This window comes from Pleurodeles waltl, chromosome 6 (genome assembly GCF_031143425.1).
Source record: "Pleurodeles waltl isolate 20211129_DDA chromosome 6, aPleWal1.hap1.20221129, whole genome shotgun sequence".
In the NCBI taxonomy this organism is placed as follows: domain Eukaryota; kingdom Metazoa; phylum Chordata; class Amphibia; order Caudata; family Salamandridae; genus Pleurodeles; species Pleurodeles waltl.
This window is the reverse complement of record NC_090445.1, coordinates 1,448,277,817-1,448,300,100: the sequence shown is the minus strand read 5'-3', so window position 1 is coordinate 1,448,300,100 and position 22,284 is coordinate 1,448,277,817.

Here is a 22,284-nt window from a genome sequence, read left to right as displayed (position 1 = left end):
ACCACTGCTGCTGAATGTACCAGTAGGTGACATAGGGGAAAACAAACCAACACTGCATCTTGCCACACATGAGCTTGTTTATTGATCTTTCATTTGCAAAGCAGTGGTGTTTGCTTTACATTTTTTAATCTGACTTTGCATGTATAAAGTTATGTATATACTACTTACTTACTGCCTGTTCTACTGACTGGAATGTTTGGCAGCAGTGAAGGACCTCCACTTCTGTCTGTCTTGTTTCTGTACATTGCCCCAGCGGTGGTTCAGGGTCTTCTTTTCCGGTTCCATAGTTCACCTCAGGAGTTCTTTGGCCTTCCTTTCATTTGCTTGCCTTCTGGGGCCCAGTGGAAAGTTGTTCTTGTGATGGAGTCTTGGTTTCATCTCCATATATTTCTCCTGATGATGGTACCCATGCTCTCTTCTTTGCATCTAGCGAGCAGTTCCTGGTTGGAGATGGTTCATGGCAGAAAATGCTCAAGATTCTATCTAAAAATATAGACATTATATGCACATATACATACAATTTCACATTGAAACATTTTAAGATATATATCTGTATATATTAATGTGTATATATATATATATATATATATATATATATATATATATATATATATATATATAATAGGAACTAGGTCCTAAATATAACTACCTAGTGGCGACCGCCTCTAGGTTATATATATATATATATATGTACATGTGTTAGAAATAGGGTCTCTTGTTGGCAAAGGTATACACCCATGTGCAAGTAGGGACCACAATCCTAGTCAGGGTAAATCACACACAATCCAAATTATCCTGGGCCCACCCTCTGGTAGCTTGGCACTGAGCAGTCAGGCTTAACTTAGAAGGCAATATGTAAGGTATCTGTGGAATAAATCATACAGTAACACAGTGAAAGCCCCACAAAAGTACACCACACATGTTTTGAAAAATATATGATATTAATCCGTTAAAATAAGGTCAAAACCATAAAGATTTAATAAGGACAAGTTGAGATATCACTTTTGCAAGATTAAAAAGAGTCTTAAATCTTAGAAATCAACAGTTGTCTCTTGATTACACAAAGCACCTGGTTTGCATAAAAAATAACAGGTACAGAGACTGCATAGGAGGAGATGCATGGAAAAATAAGGCGTATGTCAGATTTTCCGACGCGGCACAGACGATACGTCATTTCTTTCCAAGCTGCAAGGGGCTTGCGTTGTTTTTTGGCATGAAGTCTTGGTTCCTCATTGCAATGCGGGGATCTTTTTGACACCCAGGGACGATGCGGGAAAATCCTGGACACGTTGGAAGAAGTCACAGGCGTTGTGTCAATCTGGTAGGGTGATGCATCAAATTTTCTGTTGCACGGCAGGAGCTGCGCCAATTTTCCACTCAGAAAATTGGCTGCTTTGTTCCAGTTCGGCTGTGCGTCAATCCGGTGGGGCTGTACGCCAAATTTTCTGTCGCAAGGCAACCGCTGCGTCAAATCTTCATTCTGAAAGTTGGGCTGCATCTTTCCAGTTTGGCTGTGTGGCGATTTCTCGGTCGCAAAATAGCTGTGCGACGTTTCAGGCAAGCTATGTATTGATTTTAAGCGCACAAGGAGTTTCCTGAAGAGATGAAGTCTTTTTGGCCCTGAGACTTCAGAAAACAGGAGGCAAGCTCAATCCAAGCCCATGGAGAGCACTTCTCAGCAAAGTCAGAGGACAGCAGGGCAACAGCAGGGCAGCAGTCCTTCTCAGCCAAGCAGTCCAGATGAGTCCTTTAGGCAGCCAGGCAGTTCCTCTTGACAGGTTACAGGTTCTATTCCACAAGTGGCTAAGTTGGTGGGGTCAGAGACCCAGTTTATAACCCCCAAAATGCCTTTGAAGTGGAGGAAACTTCAAAGAGTGGTTTTGAAGTGCACAAGTTCCCCTTTCAGTACAGTTCTGTCTGCCAGGGTCCCAGTAGGGGGTTTGGCAGTCCATTGTGTGACGGTAGGCCAATAGCCTTTGAAATGTAAGTGTCAGGCCATCCACCCTTCCAGCCCAGGAAGACCCATTCAGTATGCAGATGAGTGCAGGTGAGACTGAGTGTCCTGTTTTTGTGGCTGTTTGGGTGAAATGCCAAGGGTTAACCAGCCCAGTCCAGACATTGATTGGAGACAGGTTGTAAAGCACAGATGGTTTTTAAGTGCAGAGAAATTCTCACTTTCTAAAAATGCCATTTCTAAAATAGTAATATAAAATACAACCTCACCAAGAAGCAGGGTTTTCTATTATCATTCTGGCCATACTAAATATGACCTGGTTACCCCTTAATGATCAGAATCTACCACCCAAACAGAATATGAGGGCTGTCCTAATGCTATCCTATGAAAGGAAAAGGGCTCACAGTAGTGGAAAATGAATTTAGGAGTTTTTTACTACCAGGACATGTAAAACACATAAGTACATGTCCTGTCCTACCTTTTAACTACATAGCACTCTGCCATATGGGCCTACTTTAGGGGTGACTTATGTGTAGAAAAAGGAAGTTTAAGGCTTGGCAAGTACTTTTAAATGCCAAGTCGAAGTGGCAGTGAAACTGCACATACAGGCCTTGCAACGGCAAGCCTGAGACATGGTTAAGGGTGGGTGGTACAATCAGTGCTGCAGGCCCACTAGTAGCATTTAATTTACAGGCCCTGGGCACATGTAGTATACTTTACTAGGGACTTACAAGTAAATTAAATATGCCATTTGGGAATAAACCAATGTTACCATATTTAAGGGAGAGAGCATATGCACTTTAACACCATATAGTCGCCACTAGGTAGTTATAGTTAGGACCTACTTTCTGTGGAAAAAGTATTTATTTACTTGCCTATATCTTTGGCCTGTTGACAGATCTTCACAACATTTTCCCCAAAAAATGTCCAGCCATGTCAGCTGCTTTCTGGAAAGTTTTGGGGTGATCTATCAATTGGGGGCCGAGAAAAAAGGGGGGTACACCTTTTTTCCATTCATTTTTCCATCAGCGTTTTGAACAGCGATAGCGCTGAAACTACTGGACGGAATTACACCAAATTTGGCAGAAAGGTAGGACCTGTTCCAAAAAGCAACCTTTCTGTGATTTGGTGTTAATCTGTTCTGTGGTTTTCTTGTAATTAACAGGAATACAAATTGGTATATCTAGGGAAGCAGATCCCACTTGGATCCTCCTTTGAATCTCCTCGGATCCTCCATGGATTCAAAGGAAAAGCAAGGACCTGATTGGCTGGCCGCAACCTGACAGAAACGTTGTGGCTGCCATTTTGTTTCTTGCATTGCCTGGGGAGTGGGAAAAAAACTGTGTAAAAACATATAAGAGGTCAGGATACATGTATCCTGGCCCATAGGCCACATGGAGGTGTACCTTAGGGACCCTTCAAGGGCAAAAAATTGCTCTTTTATTTGTCTGATCTGTGGATTTGGGGATCCTCCTCGGATTCTGCACGGATCCTCCTTGGATCCTTGGGAAAAGCAGGGCCCTGATTAGCTTGCCACAACTGGACAAAAATATTAATGTGTGAGTTAAAACAAAACATAGAAATTCATAGAAAAAACAAATGTTACAGGGACGTTATAGGTTTTGAATTTACTCATACAAAATCATAGAAATTCAGCAGCTATAGTTAGAGTTTTTTCAAGTAACTATAACTCGCACCCTAAGGTAACTATAACTCGCTCTACTAATTACCCCAAATTAATCAAAATTATTGAAGAACAAACTGAGCATGTTGGGGGTGCGAGTTAAAGTTACATTAGGGCGCAAGTAAATTCGGAACCCAACTATAACATCCCTGTACCCCCCCCCTTTGTGGAGCTAATTATGGCTCTGGGGGCTGCCACCGCACCAGGACCGGCTCCTGCTATGTCCGGGGGTGCCCACCCCTGGGATATAGCTGTTTGCTTTTATTTGGTAGGAGCTGACAACCTTCTTGCTAAAGTGTTAGCAGCCAATCAGATCTCAGCACTTGATCGGGAGGGTTCGTGGAGCCTTCGCACCCCTATATATACAATTTAGTTTTTTCTTTAATTTCTCAAAAACTACTAAATAGATTTACACCAAATAACAAAAAGGTCGCTTTCCGGACCAAGAGCTACATTTCTGCCAAATTTGGTGTAGTGCAGCTGAAGTGAGCATATTTTATGGGAAAATTTTCACAAAGATTCATCAAACAGAGCCAAAGTTACTAGCAAAACAAAAAACTTTTTTCTAGAGAAACTAGGTCCTAACTATACCTACCTAGTGGCGACTGCCATAACTTATATGTATATATATCTATATATAAACACATACACACACACACTAAAAAAACTAAGGTGATAGGGGTGTTATAGTTAGGTTCACATTTTAAACACACAAAACCATAGAAATTCAACACTATAGTATGTTAAGGAACTATAACTCATGGACTAGAGATACTTGACGGCACAAGCTGCAGTTTCTTCAGATAAGTATAAATGCTGAATTTCTATGTTTTTGTGTAGGTAAAATGTGAACTAAACTATAATATCCCTGTAACCACTGTTTTTTCAGTGAACTTCTATTATTATTTTTTTAATGTAAGGTAATATTTAATTACCATACATTAATCCAACCTCCACTTGCTCCCAGCGTTTGGCCATGCACAGTGCGGTTTGGTTGCAGGCCCTGTGGCCAACCACCGCATATATCCAACTCCATGCCGTGCACAGTCAGAGGCAATGCGTGGCAAGGAGTCAACCCCACACTGCACTTGGCCTTTGGCCATATGGAGCAAGGTTTGGTGTGTAAATGTGTGTAGGTTTTTTTATTGCACTACGGATCCGCGGATGCAGCGCAGAATTACACTGGGGGCCACGCTAAGCTCTGCAGTGGATCTGCAAACCCCCGCCTGGGCAAAAAAAAAAATTGGGGTTTCTTGCTCATGTGGGGGTCCTTAAAATACCCCTCCATCTATACTATGGAATCAGGATAGCTTTACCTTGACCCCATATGTCACTTTTCATTTTTGCACCCCATTCCCCCGCCAACTGAGAAGCAAAACGGTGGCCCCAACTTTTCTGTCATGTTGGAGCCAGATAAATAGGGTTTTGCAACTGTCACTACAGAACATGGGATCTTGGCCCCTCTGTCCTGAGACTGTTCAAATGATACCCTATAAGGGGCCAAGTTCAGAGTACCCTGGCCCCTTATGGAGAGAGTTGGACACTTGCAGGGGTTAGATGTATATGGCTAGGCCCTGTGCCCAACCCCAAGTCGCGCATGACCGAAGGCTGGGCATGGCAGGGGGTTGACTGGCCGCTGGATGTTAGATATGAAAATAATATTTTACTTTACATTTAAAAAAAAGTACTAGCAAGCCAATGAAAAACCAAAGGTTAAAGGGACTTTATAGTTAAGTATGGTAATGATATCCTACAATACATTATTAAAAAACATCAGAAATTCCCTGAAAAAGCATTGGCTAAAGTGGCAATATAGTTATGTGGGATTGTTTATTAAAGCATAACATTTTAAACTTAAAAAAACACTGGAATTCACCAGTTATAGGGTTTTGAACTAAATAGAACTTGTGTTCCCACCATGCACTGCCTTATGGCCTTACAGATTGCAGCATAACATGTTCAATGGCATCATTGATGACATCACTGATAACGTCTCAAACATCACCATTGGTGACAATACTTGCATGTTTAAGACACAAGTTCTAGTTAGCTCAGTAAACTATAACTGGTGAATTTTGCTGTTTTTTAAAGTTAACTTTTACTGACATTTTCACCTAACTGTAGTGTCACTTTAACCCTTGTGTTTTCAGTAACTATAAATAAATATATTTAATATATTATTTTCTATGTGGCCCAATGTGTGCCTCTCCCTAAATTTCAGTTCTTGAGATGCTACTGGCTTCATTGAGCATAGGTCCCTTTGAAGCCAAGTGTGAATTTCTGTAGTCGGTCGGGCAGAGCCAAGTCGGCATCTCCGAAGCCAGAGATTATATACAGACTCCATTTTATCCCTCAACACAAATGAAGCAAAAAGAGCTGTTTATATGGGTAGCTGTCAGGGAAAATAAAAGGAATATAGCGTTGGGTGTTCCTAGGCCAAATTGGGGTTAATCCTGATTGCTCAAGCCTTCGAAACAAAACCTTGATGTTTATTGCTTCAGTCACCACTATCAAAGATTGTTGCAAACAGTGGAGCTCAAAGGAGAAACTGCAAATGAGGAACGGCACTGCAGTGAGAGGGAGCACTGAAAGTTAAAATGAGGAGTGTGCAAAGTTCTGATTTGCTAGGAAAGTATAGCATAGTTTCTCATTTTCAATATTGACTAAGGTGTCACAGTGTCCTGGTTTACCATTACCTTTGATGTATCACAGTGTTTATTCTGCGTTACTCAGCAATTGTCAGTGTTAAATATGGATTTATTCAACATCATTTTCAGCAAAAGTTATAATATTCAAGAACCGGCAAGGTTTTAATTTTTTGCAAAGTTTCGCACTGAACTTCACAAAGATTGTGAAAAATGCTTGCAAAGTAGCCTTCAGTAAGGTGTTGAAAGGCGAGCACTAGACCAAAGTAGAACGACCTGGACTAGGCTACAAGGACTCAAGGCTTTACCCACCGTTTCAGAGGCAGCTGCACTTCTTTGTATTGATGGCTCAATGAGTACTTGAACTCATTGACTGCATAATGTTGCAGCTGGGTTGTTCAGAAGATGCAGAATGCAGGACATTGCATGTTTCATTCTAGGATTTCTCGGGAAAAAGCAAGATACATTTGTAGGACTTAAACTTAAGCACATGAATTTCCAAGTTACGTTCGTCTATAGAGATTGGTTTTGCATTTCACCTCTATGTCTTTTCTGTAACAGATTTATACACATAAAGTATCTATTATTTTCCCTGAATTGTTCCATATTCTACCTACTCCATTTTCCTGCACGCCTAAAACTCTTAATCTGTATTCCTAATGTTGAACAGCTTTTTATGTCTAATAATATATCTTACTCTTGCTGGGGTTCTCAGCCAATTATATTTGGGACTAAGCTGAGTATTCTGATCTACACAGAGACGTGGCAGCCCCAATTTAATTGTTTTCTTGTGCTATTGTGGCTAAAACAGTAATCGGCTACTTGTGGGCATTGTACCTGAATAGAGTTGTCATCTGACCACAATATTCAAGCCCAAATACCTTGACTAAAAATATTGTGTGACATAATACGGGAGGTAAGTATATATTTTGTGTCTTTGTTAATAATATTGATACTTGGAACATAGTTTACAAAAATATGATGGTCTTTAAAATTGTTAGTTTTAATGTTGTAATTTTCATATTTGTTTACATTCAAATAATTGCTTTGTTAAGTGTAATATGTAGTTTTTTTGGTCTTACATTATAATCTTGTCAGGTTTTTGGATATTTAGGAGATTAAGGTCAGCAGTACTTTATTTAAAACTTAAAAAATATTAATTCATTATACCATTTTACAAAGAATACATTTGTAATGTGTTAAAACGGATGCTTTTTAAAATGTTGATTTATTTTGAGGCATATAAACTCAAATTACTTTCATATTAACATTTCTGTCTGGTTTTAAGGTATTTGTGATTTTTTTCTGTTTAAAAATGAAGTACATTCGCTATAGTTGTTTATTTTTGTGGCTTTTTTTTTTATTTTTAGAAAATTATGTTTCTAATATTGCTATTAATTTGATCATTTTAAATGTGTTTGCCCTATATTAAATGAATACAACTTAAAAAACGTTAAATTTTTGGAATGTTAGACTCTATGTATAGACAATATATAATTTTAATTTCATGTATATATTTTCTGTTACATAGTTTATTAGGAGCTTGTGTGTTTACTGTGTTTCTGTTAGATACATTTTAAGAGCTTAAATTTTAGGGGAGTTGCAGTTTAGTAATTGTGTTTACTGTTTCAATTTGAATTATGTTTTTAAAAAAATGAAATACGTTTTTGGGTGTGCTTATGTTTTGATTTTGTAACTTTTTTATTACATATTATTTGTTCTATTCATTCAAATAATATAACAAATTATTATTTAGATTTCTGGTTGATTTACAATATTTTATAAAATATATGGAGATAAGATGTACAAAGGGCTTCACCATTCGTAAACCCTCAAATTCTGTAGATCAGAGGGTTTGCAAATGCTAAAACCCTTTCAGCAACCCCTTTTCCAGTAGCAAAACATTAATATTTTAATGGCACATCAAAGTAAATGGTAAAGGTAGCCAAAAATAACACCATATATAAATCATCAACTTTGCCTTAAAAAATTACTAATTGAAAGGGCAAAGATCACAGTTAAATATTGCCCTACTCCCCCTCATGAGATCCCAAGAGGGCAATATTCTCACTTGGACTTACTGCTCTTCGTTGACTACATCTGGAGAGCCCCTTCCAAGATTAACAATCCAGTGAAGGAATGTGCTTTTCCTTACTACTATATCCCTGTTATGATGAAGCTTCCTTTAAAATTACGCCAAACGTTAGGACATAAAGGGCTTCATGTATGAATCATTTTCTGGAGGTCTCAGAATCAGGCCGTTTGTGACTACAAAAAAACATTTGTTAATGTACAAAAGCCAATTTGCAGTAAAGTAACTTGTTACCAAATGGCAGTCTAGGGTTGTGATTCAGTATTTTTAAAGGATGTGTTTAGGACGTCCCTTCCAAATATGATTTCAGCAGCATGTATCACTGTTTTGCGACTGAATTACTGTCCCAAAATATTAGTTATTTTTAAAGACACCCCAAAGGAGGTGATAACCATACAGACATGGGAAGGGTTCCCCATAGAACCCCTTACCCTTTGAGAATGTTAAAAAAATGTTTTTTAAGAACAGGTAGTGGTCAAATAAACCACTGCCTACTCTTAAAAAATGAAACTTAAAAGTTTCATTTTTCTTTTTAAGCACATCTCATTTTCCTTTATCGAAAACAGGCTTCATGTCTGCCGTGACTACTAATGGGTCATAAAATGTGACCTATCTTATATAGTTTTCATGATGTAGTTTGGATTTGGTGCACTAGGATTTGCTAATTGGCCCTCAACAAGTTTCATACTTTAAGAATATGGATTTCCTAATAAAGATGTGAAGAAAATCGCAATTTGGAAATCACTATCCCCAAATGTTGTATTTCTCGACCTTAATTATTTCTTTCTCACTTTCCTACCTCTCTAAGCACTTTACAAACAATCTCATGAACTGTTCCAACTTTTACAGAGAGAAGGGTATTGGTTGAAGAGTGTTTTGGCAATGCTGAGTATGGAGGTTGAGTCTCAGAGAATGTGTCTCAGACTTGGCTTGAGGGCGTGCAAATACATCTAATGAAAATAGTGGAAAACTAAAGGGTGTCAAGATAGGTTCATAAGCTGCAGTACACAACAGTCAGGGTTGTAGCCTGAGGGTCAGTTGGCCCCTTTTTTGGAAAAATCCATCATAAACATTGCACATGGCTGACAGATTTAAAATCCCTTTCCAGTTGCCTCTCATTTTCATTTATTGCAATCGATTCTCCACCCCAGAGAAATGAATACCTATGCTAGTCTGTCCATCCTCAACTCAAAACTAAGAAAGTCCGTACCAGTAGTTGCTATCTTTTTGGCTTCAGTGGACAACCATGTAATCATTAGTGGAATCTGAAGAACCACACTAAATCATTATTGGAATCCGAAACCCCCAGTGAGTCAGTACTAAAAGCCAGGGACCTAGGCCTAACCAATTTTGATGATTTAAACCACAAAACAAGAAACACAAATACAAAATCAAGCACTCATCAAATACTCAAAGGATAAATTGTCTTATTTAATTCACAAACAAATTTAAAAAATGAAAATGTTAATGTTATTGTGAAGGTTGTAGCTCTTTTAAATTCAATTGAAACCACCCATTGTCTAGTCTATATTCTGTTTGATGCACTTGCACTCCTCCCAAAAATAAATATGAGGATACCTGCTTAATTTTTAGCTTCCAATTTCAAATTCCTTTGTATTTACAGAACGTTTTACAATTATACATTTGACATATTGAGTCTTCAATCCTCACACTGAGAAAAGACTAAGTAAAAAAGAGTCTCACTTATGTTACTTGAAAAAGCAGGCATTTCAGACATCCATCATGCGTCCATTGTGAAAAACGACAGATCAGTGGAGGGTGACAGACTTCAACGGTAAAAACAGAAATTCTAGAAGACTATGCCAGCCTTCAAATATGAAAACAGATATTTTGTAGAAGTCTTCTTACAATCACACGAGAATACAAACAGCCTAAAGGTAACCGTGGCTTGAAAAAAGACACTGGTGAAGTCTTCCAGCCTTCACCTCAGAGAACTATCTACCCAGATGAATCTGCACATGTTCAAGGGAGAACATTGACTGTTAGAGAGAGGTTACCAGCCTGTTCCTAAGAAACTACGCAATGCAGTGGAGGTGTCTCTCTTCAGTCAAGAAATCAAAGTCTTTAGGTCTCATTCTGCTTTCACTAGAGAAAAATAACACCACTAAAAAGTCTGACATCCCTTACCTGAGAAAATAGCCAGCACAGTGCAGCCTGACCATTTTCAACTGAGAAAACAGATGGCTATGGGGCGCTAGCCATCCTTACACTTGCAAAAAGCAGCAACAGGCATCTCTTCTAGTCTTCTTCTGGAAAAATACACAACACAGCTCATTCTGGCAATTCTCTAAAATACAGTGCAGAAGAGTGTTCCAGCTTTCAATCTTGGAGTCAAAACAGGTGAGTCTGTTAGCTTTAATTTGAGAGAACATTAATGTGCACTTTCATGTTGGAGGGTAGCAGAGAGTCCAGTGGCTTGACCAGGGACATGAGTGGTTGAAGAAGTTAGCCAACACAAACAAGAATGCTTGATCTCCCAGTGGCGTCATGTTATGAAAGATGTACTCAAAGCAATGAATGAGAATTGAATGAACAACCAAGTCTGAGAGTTTTTGTGAACAAGAGTTGATCTTCCAAAATGAGTGTGAAGTTTGGTACTGTGCTTGCCTCCCCTTTTTAGACTAAGCTGCACCGTCTGCAAACAAAGCACACGAACAAACCAGTATTGTTATGCAAGACGGCCTGGAAGTGCCACCCCAACCATGCCCCACTTTTTATTGCAACCGCCTACATCACAGGTGGGTCACACCATGGACATGTCAAGGATGGGGGCTTCTCCATGTGCACTACTCATGCAAGTAGCACAGCCCTCAACCTAATGTCTCCCAATCTAAGTAGGGTTCAATGAAGTACTAAAGTTGCCCACAGACTTCCTATAGTGCTCTTACTAGCCAAAAAAGTATGTAGGTGGTATATGTTTAGGATCCCTGTACCAGGCAAAGACTTCTTCAGCAGTAGGACAAGAATTGAGTCTTTGAGTGTCTTGAATGAAAGTCCAATGCAGAGGCACAGCATGATTAAGGATGCCTTTATTAGGTTGAAACCTATTTTTGGTTTGCTAACAACATCTTGGGGACATTCGGAAGGCTTCCCTAGGAATCTATTCTGCACAATACTTACCATTTGCTTTGAGGTTTGCAACTCATATCTGCTTGCTTTCTATTTGCTGGCTCTATTTTTTTTAGGCTGTCCAGCTTAAGTTTGTCTCTTCCCTTGCCCAAATCCTATTTACTGTATTCTTCCACCAGTACTGTATTTTTGTAAATAGGCCTTTAAATCTTGTTCTTATCATGTCACATGTGCTGTACATTCAGAGACAGAGGTCAAATGTCTGGTCCTGTCTTTCGGGAAGCTTGGTGTTTACTTTTCTTTCTCTACTTTAAAGTGAGATGGTTTATGTGACAATCATGCTGGAACTGTGGGAGTGCCTATGAAAGGCTGTACGATGTTCTTTTTTCTAGCTTCTAGCACACAACAAAATTAAAATGTATGTAAATGAACTGTGCAGATACTTCAGAATATATAAAAATTAGAAAAGCACAAATGAAGCACATTTGTTGGTAATTCTGAAGTGTGGTGGAAACAAATATTTTAATGCAATCAAAACTAATCAATACACTAGGTGATAACATTTCCACACATTATCGTTTGTGCACAGTATACTTTTATCAGTAAAACTGTATGTCTGTGCAAATGTAATGATCATTTCAATTGAAGATGTGTTGCCCGTAATGGCAGTGCACACCACACAATGCATACTCCACTTTACCACTCTCCACTCTACTCTTTACCATTCCACACCACACCACTCCATTCCACGCCACTCCACACTGCATCATTGCACTTTACTCTGTAGCATTCCACTCTATGCACTCCCCTCTATGTGTCTGTACTCTACACCACTCTACTCTATACCAATGCATTCGACTCTACTGTGCCTCACTACACTCTACACCAATTCACTCCACTCTGGGCCACTCCACTCTATGCCAATGTACTCTACAACACTGCACTCTATGCCACTGCACTCGACGCCAATGCATTCTACTATGTACCACTCCACTCTATATTAGTGCACTCTATGCCAATCCACTCTACGCCACTCTAACCTACTCTGCACTTATGCCACTGTACTCTACCGTTCACCACTCTATTTTACTGTGAAACAATCTATTCTATGCCACTGCACTCAGCTCCACTGCTCTCATTGCTATTGCACTCAGTGCCACTCCACTCTGCACCACCCCACTCTACTCTGCACCACTCCACTCTACTCTGCACCACTTCACTCTATTGTGTACCACTGCACTCTTCTCTCCTTCATTGCACCCTACTCCAATTTACTCTACAACACATTACTCAAAGCCAATACACGCTATGCCACTGCACTCAATGCCAATCTACTCTGCACCACTGCACTGCATGCCACTACACTCTACTCTGCAGCACTCTACTCTATGCCTCTGCGCGTTATGCCACTGTACTCTACACAATTTTACTATGTTACTTCACCCTGTACCACTCTACGCCAATGCACTCTACACCAATGCACTCTACGCTTCTCTAATGTACACCACTGCACTCTACAACATTCTACCCTGCAACACTGCACTCTCCACCACTGAACCCTACGCCATTCAGCTCTACACAACGCTACTCTGTGCCACTGCACTAAGTGCCTCTGCACTTTGCTCTGCAACTCTCCTCTGCATGCCAGAGCACTCTATGCCACTACATTCGACCTCACGCTAATGTACTGTGAACCACTGCATTCTGTGATACTGCATTCTACCCCACTTCACTCCTCACCTCTCTATTCTACTGTGCATCACTCTACTCTATGGCAGTGCACTCTGGCCTGCTATGTTATGTACCACTGCACTCTGCACCTTTATACTCTACACCAACCCAGTCCAGGCCACACTACTGTACTCTGCACCACTCTAGCACTGCACTCTACATCAATGCACTTTACACCACTTTACTCAAAACCATCGCACTCTGTGCCAGTGCAGTCCATACCAATCTTCTCTGTACCACTGTACTTTACACCACTTCAGTCTAGGCCACGCCACTTCACTCTACAACATTCCACTCTATGACACTACTCCATTAAACTCGACTCCACTCTGACATTCTATTCCACTCTAAGCCACTCCACAACACTCTCCTCCACCCTGCAACACTACTACACTGTACCATTCTCTAGGCAATACCCTCAATGCCACACCATGCCATATTACTCCACTCTATTCTATGACAAACTACTCCACTCTACTCAACTCTGCTACTCCACTCTGTGCCATTCCACTCTCCTACACTACCCCCCTTTATGCCACTCTACTCTATGACAATCTACTCTGCTCTATGCCACTCTACTGTACAATACTCTACTCTACTCAACACTCTGTATGCCACTCCATTTTGCCATTTTGCCACACTACTCCACAACACTGTGCCATTCAACTCTACTCCACTCTATGCCCCTCCATTTTATGACACAATACTCCATCCACACCACTCCATGACTCGCCCCTTCACTCTACTCCACTCCACTCAGCTCTACTGTACACCACTGTATGCCACTCCGTACCACACCACTCCACTTTACGACACTCCATTCCACGCCACTCTTCTTTACCTCACTAACTTTTAGCCATGTTGAACAGCAGCCACGCTAGCATAGAACATGTCTGAAAAATATTGGCAAAGCCAATCCCTCTTGCACAGGTAAGTCCTTTTGGTTTTACCAGTGCTTGTTTATATCAGTAGGTTGGCTTTGCTCATGGCCTTTTTAGAGGGAATGTTTAGATAAGACAAGGGTAAACTGTTATGCTGTATTCTGAGTAAATTACATATAAGGAAACAGCGCTTCCCTGGGAACTTATTTTAAGTAATTAAAATTATTAAAAAATATGAACAACATTGACACCAAATACTCTAAGTCAATAAACTTAAAACATTTGTTAAGTAGATGAACAAATTCAGTAATAGTGCAGTGCTCAAGAAGTGTATGTGTGTACAATAAAGTGAACAATGAACAAGCCAAGCTACAATGTCCTAGGGGGTGATACATTTGTCAATTTCAACTATTGTAGTAATTACAGGATTCAATAGCAGATTGCCCGCTTGAGTTGGTAGCATTTCGATCCTATATATCAGTTAAAAGTCAGGACACTGAGTAACGCGGGGTCACTGCAATGGTACACAGTATGGGCCAGATGTAGGAAAAAATCAAATTGCGACTTGCAATTTGCGAGTCTGTGCGACTCGCAAATTGCAAGTCGCAATTTGACATGCAGAAAGGTGTCTCAGACACCTTCTGCAACTCGCAATGGGGTCGCAAAGACCCACCTCATAAATATTTATGAGGTGGGTCGCAGTTTGCGACCCCATTGCGAGTATAGGCACTCGCTAACATGGAGGCCTGCTGACGTCAGCAGGCCTCCATGTTAGCGACCTGCCTTTTAAATAAAGGTCTTTTTTTTTTTTTGAAGTGCAGCCCGTTTTCCTCACAGGAAAACGAGCTGCATTTCAAAAACATCCGAAACCTTTTGTTTTGGTTTTTTCAGGGCAGGGAGTGGTCCCTTGGACCACTCCCTGCCCTGAAAAAATAATTTGGGGTCCATTCACAAAGGGGAAGGGGTCCCATGGGGACCCCTTCCCGTTTGCGAGTGGGTTACCATCCACTTCAAGTGGATGGTAACTGCGACTCCATTTGCGACCGCGTACGCGGTCGCAAATGGAGTTGCATACCACTCCGACTCGCAAATAGGAAGGGAACACCCCTTCCTATTTGCGAGTCGCAAATGCATATTGCGAGTCGGTAACGACTCGCAATATGCATTTGTGCATTGCAAACCCATGTTTGCGAGTCGCAAACGGCAATTTTCGCCGTTTGCGACTCGCAAAAGGGTTGCTACATCTGGCCCTATGTTATTAAAGTGCATACACAGGAGTCAGATCCTAGCAGAAATCTATATTATCAAATGATCTAATACAGTCTGGAATAGCACAAAATGTATTTCGGGTGTGATTCTACCAAAGGGTCTTTAAGAAAAACTCGGGGCACTACAGCTACTACCGACTTATGAACATGCAATGTGGCTTTAAGTCAATTATTTACTTGAAAACTGACGTGATGGCACCAAATTAATTTTTAAGGGCTGCAATATATCTAAAAAAAAAAATGGGTAGGTGGAAGTGCACTGTTACTATCCGCCTCTGCGGATGAGGGATGCATTGGTGTCTGCATGCTCCATTTAGAATGGAAACCGCATACCTACTTTGGAAGGCTTTCCAGCGCAAGGAGGCCCGCAAAAATGGTGCAATTAAATTTACAAGATTTAATTGCGCCATTTTTGGTGTCATTTTTAATGCCTGTTCAAAGCAGGCATTAAAATGACGCACCTATTGTAATCATTGGGCCTCCTAGCGCTTTGCTCCACTAGCGTCAACATTTTTGACTCTAGTGGAGCAAAGCGCCACAATAGTGTCAAAAATGTTGATGCTATTGTTCCTAATACCGCCATGATGCGCTGTATCATAAATACAGAGCACACATTGTGGTGGGGGGGGGTGCAAGAAAAGTGGCGCTACATTGGATGCAGCGCCACTTTTGGTTAAATTCAGCTTTTAGAGCTTATTTTTAGCTATAACACTTGGCAGCAACTGTTTAGCAAATAGTAATTCGTCTATTTCCTCCCAAGAAATTGTGGCAATTTATTTTTCTTTCTTTCACGAGAAGGAGAGCAAAATTCTAGGGGATTTTCCTCAAAGTATTATCTGTGGGAATATGGAAACTTTACTTTCTAGGTGGCAAACGTTTCAACGTTTCAACCCTGTTAGTATCTAACCGTGTAATTAAATGTAGTTATATTGAGTAAAGCCTCAGGGTAACACTTTAGAATAATCTAAAGATCATACGAAATATGTTGTGAAAGCTTTACCAGAAATACTGATCTCGTCACTAAGCATGCGTCTAAGTTATTTTAAAGTGGCCATTAACCAGTCTTGCTCAAAAAAGCCCACTCTAAGCACTGAGGATCAAACTAATTTCAGGCCCATCAGTGATTGGTGTAGCTCATCCGTCCGGTAAATAAATGTCTTTTGGATGAGAAGCAGTATTTTTGCAGCCATTGTCTGTGTTTCCATTTAGAAAATGCCTACATTATTGGCACATAATTCATTGCTTTTCCCATAGGGTCGGGGGTGGGGGGGGAATGGGGTATGTGCTTCACATATATTGCTGAGATTAAATGCCAAACACTAGGATATATAAATGCTCCGAACAAAGTTGGAATGCTACTGGTAAACTAGGAACACCATCTAAAACTAACTGACATCATTAAAAAAAAACAATCAGTGAAAAGATTAACTGATTTTAACTGGAATTTACTCTATGCCCGTTTCATAGGTGGCCACCAAGAAGGGAATGACGCATATGCAATGTCGACCTACAAGAATATTGCATCCACGTTATCGACTACCACTATATTATTACATTAATTCAATGTGAAATTTAAAATAGTACATTTATACGTTCCTATATATACTTACTTGACAATATAGCTGCGACCAGTGTTGTGCATGCAACAGTTTTGCGTGTCTTTATTTAATCTACGATTTGGTGATATACCTCCATACCTATATGCCACCAACTGAATGCAGGAGGAATCATTCATAGTTGCTCCACTGAAATTTCCGAAGGCATCGGTTTGGAACAGTAATTTCACACTTTTTTGCATGAAGCATGACTGCCAGTGTTATACTCTATGTATAATATATACCCCAATTAGCAGCTCTCACCAATGGCGTTGCAGCTGAGCTCCACACCCCTTTGCACGGGTTCTGTGTGATGGGCACGCAATATTAGTGGCCTTTAATTAGTCGAAATAACTATGACAATGTGTCATCCAGGAAGGCCCCTCGTAGCCAAGAAGAGTGCCATATTAGACACCAGAGCTCTTCCCCAAGTGAGGGCCTTGCCTCCTAGCCACATAGTATTATTTTATAAAAAACAGCTGTTGTCCCATAATGAGGTCCAGATTACACTGTGCATGTGTTCATCAGGCTGCTCCCCCCTCTCATATTGCGCAGTTACAATGGTGTGTTTATCTAAATGTCACTGTGATAAATATTTTCATTGCATAGAGGGCTGGTGGGTCAATCCATCTTCAAAAATATGTTCCCTAACAAGCTAAGTCCAAATATGCTGTAATGATCTTGCATTCTGCCAGCGTGTCGATAACAGGCGAGGAAGTGCCCTGCCCGCGGCATTTGTTATTGTAAGAGCATTCTTAGGGTTCCAGCGCCCCATGTCCCCCTATCTCCCACAGACTGACCTCAGCAGCTCATTAAAGGATTAGGCCTCTCCGGGTGGAAAGGCTGCGCGCGGAGGAGCAGAATGCGCAGCTGCTGCCGGCTTTGTGTGTAACCGGCGGGACCTCAGTTCGTCGATTGTTTGTGTTCCAGATATCAGGGCAGGCCTTTCACAGACCGAGCCAGAGGAAATGACACACAGCTGGTGTGAACCGCTAATGAAGGCGCGTGAGCCTCTGAGAGGAGGGGGTCAGAGCTGCGTCCAAGATGGAGGTGGATGGAGGTAGCCAGATGCACAATCCGAGTGGATGCTTCTAGGTATGTCGGTGGAGTAACTACACTAGGCCTGGAGGGCAGTGTCAACACATGGGTTGTTCATAGTAGCACACGCGTGACTTGACCACACAATGTAGACACCTGGTGAACAGCTAAACTGAGTAGGAAATGAAGTGGTGATTGGTAAAGGAAGGGGTCTGGATTTGGAGGACTACGAGTGTTGTCACTTTGGATATTTTAAAGCAGACCACTGGCACATAAATGACATGAAGCTGTGGAGAAATTGTGGCATAACGGCCAGAGCTGCCGACGTTGAAGCTGGGAAACCAGGGTCGAGTCTTGGCGTTGGCTCAACATCTTGTGATTTTGGCCTGGACGTCCATTGGTTGAAATGCCAGGGGTAGCAGAAGGGACATCACATGCCCTTTGACCTCCACTTTCACTAACACACGCATACTTACACATACACACAAATGCACACTTATGCAGTCTCTAACATAAACACACCCCACAAGCACACAAACACTATCCTTTTAAAAGCATTTTTTACTTACCTCAAAAGCCATAGAAGGACATATTCCAGCTAATTGTACCCCATTTTTATTACACTAATAGTACATAATATGCTATTATTCACTATTAGTGCCATAAAACTTGACAGAAAACAAAGAAAGTGGATCCTCAACTATCATTTATAAGGACTAGTTGCCACTGTGTTTCTGGCACTGAATTTGCCACCTCTGAGGGCAGGGTCCCAAAGGAAGTGCCAGGGGTCGCAAAGGGCAAGCCAGGTGTCGCAGCTGCGACCCCTGGCTACCCTAAATGACATCCATGGATTTTGGGCAAATCACTTAATTTCCCAGTACCTACCAAAAATTAATGTGTTCTTGTGTTATGTAACTGGTGCTCATGTAAAGCGCTGCAGTTTGACTCCTGAGGTCTTTTTATGGGACACATTAGCTAGGCACACTGAACTGTTGTTGCAGAAGACAAAAGCTCATATGGATTGCAGGGGAGTAATTGAGAGTTCGGCAGAGGGGACTTTTCTCTGAAAATGTACTTGGATCTAGCCCTGCCAAACGTGTGGGCCCCCACCTCATTTAGGGTGAGTGAACTACCAGCAGCTCAGCCAAAGCCTCAGGTCAGTTGTTAGAAACCTTTGACCCACGGTCCATTCCTACAGGGCAATTACACTGTATCAGTTGGAAAGCCTGCCTTATTTAAGATGTACTTTATGGTATACAGGTTTCCTCCTCTGGACCACTATGCAATGCATGGCAGCCAGAGCAGGGAACCAACGCCCCTTGTACAAAGAAAAAGGTCTCTCCTTACCCATGTAAAATGGTTTCCTTCTGGAAACAAGAATGTTGCATAGTGAGCTGCCACTTCATGACGGTGTAATTGACATTACATTTCTGACAAACGTGGCGTTACTATGCCTGCAGAAGCGCTTTCAACAGCAATGCCCTGCTGGAATGTCAGGGAACTTTTGTATTGGTATTGGTGGTGTTCTGCCACAGAGCAGGAAAGAGTGGAGCCTCTGTCACCGGGTTCAGATGGTAGATTGTCCGCCAGAAGCTGGGGGGGGTTAAATGTGTTACATAGAAATGTACGGATCATAATGTATGTAGGCCAGATGTGCACATGAACAACTGGGGACCAAATTTTAAAGAAAATTGGATAACTGTTGCTGCAGGTTTATGACCTTGCTTTTCTGGTCTGTACCCTGGAAAATGAAATAAACAAGTATGAACTTTGAGGAAGACTTGGACCACTGTTATTTGGCACTTGATGTTTTTTTTGTTTGTTGCCTTTCAGATTTAACATAGTCCATCATGCATCCCAAAGGAGGTGGAAGGTTAGACCCAAATAGCCAATAGAAAGGCAGCAGGATTAAAATACTTCTATGTCTTGATCTAAGACATACTTGACAATGTCTCAAGCCAATAGCTTAGGGGTCTTGAGCCAAAGAAGGCAATGGATGATGGATGCTGACCTACAGCCCTCTATATGTCTATATTATTATATATATATATATATATATATGTTTTCCTTTTTAAACAAAAGTTCTTGGTGTACAACAGACCTACAAAGGGAGGGGTATACCATCTCAGGTAGGTTTACCTCAGCCGTGCTGTGTATATTCCTGCATTTCAAGCAATACTTTATGCACTTCGCAGACTTCAACAATATGGAGACGACATTTCAATTAAAATTTACATACAGCATTTCTTTTAATATTTAGCCAATACTTCTAGGATTTATGATAATTACTGTTGAAATGGGAAAGAGACCTGCACATATATTTTCTGGCAATCTAGAGTTAAGCAGCAGTAACCCTTGCTTACAAACATTAGGTTGCACTTCACAGAGGATGTAATGTAAGTAACAGATTTAATTAGGAACCACAAGGCGACTGAAAAATTGTGCTTTGCATGCTGCATTATAAAGTGCCAGATAAAGAACAATAGAGGTCATGGTGTCAACCATGGTAACGCATCAAAGACAAAAGATCGCATGCAAAAGTGAACCTATGAACACAGTACAAGGGAGCAAAGGCACAAATATTTTCAAAGTTCAATAGATGCGATGAATTTGCAAACCGAAGATTCATACAAAACTCACAGTTACAGAGAAAAAAATGCATAAAGCCAGCTCAGTGAGCAACCATGGAGGAGGTGTTAGGCTGAGAGCCACCAACTGTTCCACAAGTCAATCAATGAAGCTAGCAGATAAAATAGAGGAAACAATATAGTCTGAGGGTGTTTGCTCAATTGTACCAACTCCCAGATCGAAGCTGTATTAGGTCTCCAAAAACAACTTACTGTCAGCAGCCCAATCCTCCAGAAGTTGGACAATTAACCGCCCCAAGGAGTTGAGAATCTTTCCACTTACCGTATTTCAAAAGATATTTGTTAACAGAGGTGGCAAAAAAGAGGGGTTCTATTTGTAGACATTGATAGGGACCCCAAATGGCCCTGGCGCCTTACTGATTAATTATTTTAAAATAGCTCCAGTTGTAGCACAAACACTGATAGCGTGGCTTAATGCAAGGGTTTCATTGGTGGAAAATGGCGGAACCTCTACTAAAATTTGAGGGAACATATCATCACTAATGATTTTTAGAAAAAAGTGACCAACCCATTCTGTGACATTCTATTTTGGGTTAATTATCATCATGAGAAGTAAGTCTTATTGGTAACTTCCCAGAAAGCCCTGGTGTTTCAAAGGGCAGAGGCTCTCGTAGGGCGTCCCAAAACCTTTTTCCTAAGCTCCTGTTTTCTAGTCTGTGCAATAGCTTTATATGAACACCTAAGCAGTCTAACCTGTGCCTTATTACATGACGATGCTTTTAGGGCTTCTTTTAACTGTTTTAAAGCAGTGGAGCAACTGGATTTGAACCATTGAATAGGCCGTGGTTCTGTAGGTTTTGACTGGAAGACCAACAAGCTAGATGCATGTTTACAAATTCCATGAAAGCTCTCCAAAACCTCTACAACATTGTCTCATGAAACAAACAAGTCAAAATGTGCTCATATTTCTTGGAGATGAATTTTTCAAAAAATTTACTTTGATTTACTTTTTCCTATCTAAAATGGATACCCTTAATTTTAGAAAACTATAAGACAGAGAGACAACTATGCTTTTGCAATTTGAAATACAGGCATGATAAGAATAAAATGTTGGAGTTCTGGTCAGTTAAGGTGGCGGGAACAATGAGGGAGTCCTGTATGAATGGAACAATGTGGGGAGAAAACAAAATTAAATCAATGGTTGAGCTCTTTCTTGATCAGTAAAGGTTGGCAAGATAGATCAGTTTCTTTTTTTTAAAAACTTGGCACTGAAGAATAGGTTAGCCTTCAATCACTCTGATTGAGGATATTCCCATACTGGGTGTGTAAAAAATAAGTCAAGTTTCCTCTGACAGGTCTGAGACCGAACACACCTGGTCACCTCCTAGGGAATAGGTAGAGATGTTAAAGTCAACCATCCATAAAATGGCCCGCCTCTTCGGGTGTTTCAAAAGATAAACTGAAACAGATTGATCCAACACACTTATTAGGTCAATAGGATGGTTAACAAAATAGTTAAAATACAAATATAATTAACAAAACATCCAAAATCCCTGGAGTTACTAAACACAAACTTTGGGAACAAGAAGTATGTGATATAGTTTCAGCTTTTAAGTAACCATTCCTTAGAGAGATCAACCCCAAACCCCTTTTAGATGTGCTTGAGGCAGAAGGTAAAGCAGGTAAGCAAAAAGATTGGAACCAACCAGTGTAAAAGC